Raw genomic sequence first — 1,382 nt, 5'->3', positions numbered from 1 at the left:
TTCAAATCAAACTCCCAGTCGAATTAATCGCTCAATCGTCCATTCGCCGAAACTCTAATTCGCTCTGTTCTCTGTAGCAATGAATTCCGCGGGAGCATTTTTATTTGGAAAATTAATTTAGCGCGACCCGAGTACGTGTTTTGGGCCAAGCCCATTCCAGCCCGGCCCATTTGGCCCATGAGAAAACCCTAACCCTAGTGCCCTTCTATAAATAGGAGCCCTCTCCTTGCAAGTGGAGGCATTTTTGCACTCCCACCCCTCAAAAAATTCTAGTCGCCACCAGCAGCCTTCTTCCACCTCTAGCCGGACCTCTGCTCGGCGCCCTCCCGGCTCCTCCTGCGAGCGGCTGCAGCAGGGAGCTCCCTCTCCTCCCATGGCGTCCTCCCCTTCTTCCTCCCGCATCACGGCAGCAAGCAGTCATTCCCATGGCCGAGCTCACCTCCCTGCCGCGAGCTCGCCAACAATCTCCCCCACTCAGATCTCCATTCCCCTTGCTGCTGCTCGCCGCGAGCTCTCTCTGGCTTTTTCCCCAGTCGGCGCCCTGTTCCCCTGCGGCTCCCATGGCGCCGGCGAAGCTCGAGCAGCCGCGCACCCAACCATGGTGCCCCTGTTTTTCCCAGCCGTGCAGCTCCCTGTTCCCCTGTCCCATGGCGCCCCTTCAGGCTTGGCAGCAGGGACAGCACTTTTCCCCTTCGACTGCTTCCCTGACACAGGCGCAGTGAGCAGTCCCATGGCTGACGCTCTCTGCTCCATTCCCTCCATGGCCGGCGCCCAACAACAGTAGCAGCCGGGTCTTTGTCCTCCCTCTGCTGTCCGCGGCTGCAGCAAACAGGGAGCTCGAGTTTCTCCCATGGCTGCCGACCTCCTCTGCCCCTTGCTGTCCCACCCCTTCTCCCTCAAGCCTCGCCTTCCCCGACCACATCTCCATGGCTGAGCAGCAGCTCTGCTCGCCCCCCTCCTTCTTTTTCCCCTTGTGCAGCAGCAAGAAGCCCCTGCTCGCAGCCTTGGCGTCCAACTTCGCTACGCAGCGGTGCCGATCCAAAGCAGCAGCCCCGGCGTCTCCGCACTCTGCGGGCTCGCTGTTTTATAAAGCACAGTGAACAGCACGCCGTCGACACTCGTCGGTTGTTTGCTGTTTTTGCGCAGCCCCAACATCGTCGTCGTTCACCCCGGTGAGACCGCGACGCTCCTTGTTCGATTCCGCATTGACGTTATTTTCCTATGATTAATTATGTATGTGTGCTGCTTTGTTTTATTTTTGTGGAGGAGAGAAACCCCGTGTTTTGCGTGGAGAAGAAGGCAAGCCGCTCAACGCTCGTCGATGTTCGGAGCGATGCACAAATCGGAATCGCCATCGTCCTTACAAACACCGATTGGGTTTG

The 1,382-nt window shown here is 58.3% G+C and overlaps 1 pseudogene; it reads right to left on the bottom strand.

Annotated features, from left to right (window-relative positions):
• Positions 1 to 581: 581 nt before the first annotated feature.
• On the bottom strand, positions 582 to 1,382 carry LOC109943670 (uncharacterized; annotated as a pseudogene).

The sequence above is a fragment of the Zea mays genome, chromosome 1, assembly GCF_902167145.1.
Source record: "Zea mays cultivar B73 chromosome 1, Zm-B73-REFERENCE-NAM-5.0, whole genome shotgun sequence".
NCBI classification, from domain to species: Eukaryota; Viridiplantae; Streptophyta; class Magnoliopsida; order Poales; family Poaceae; genus Zea; species Zea mays.
Note: the sequence above shows the minus strand (reverse complement) of the source record. Positions and strands in the feature narration are given on the sequence as shown.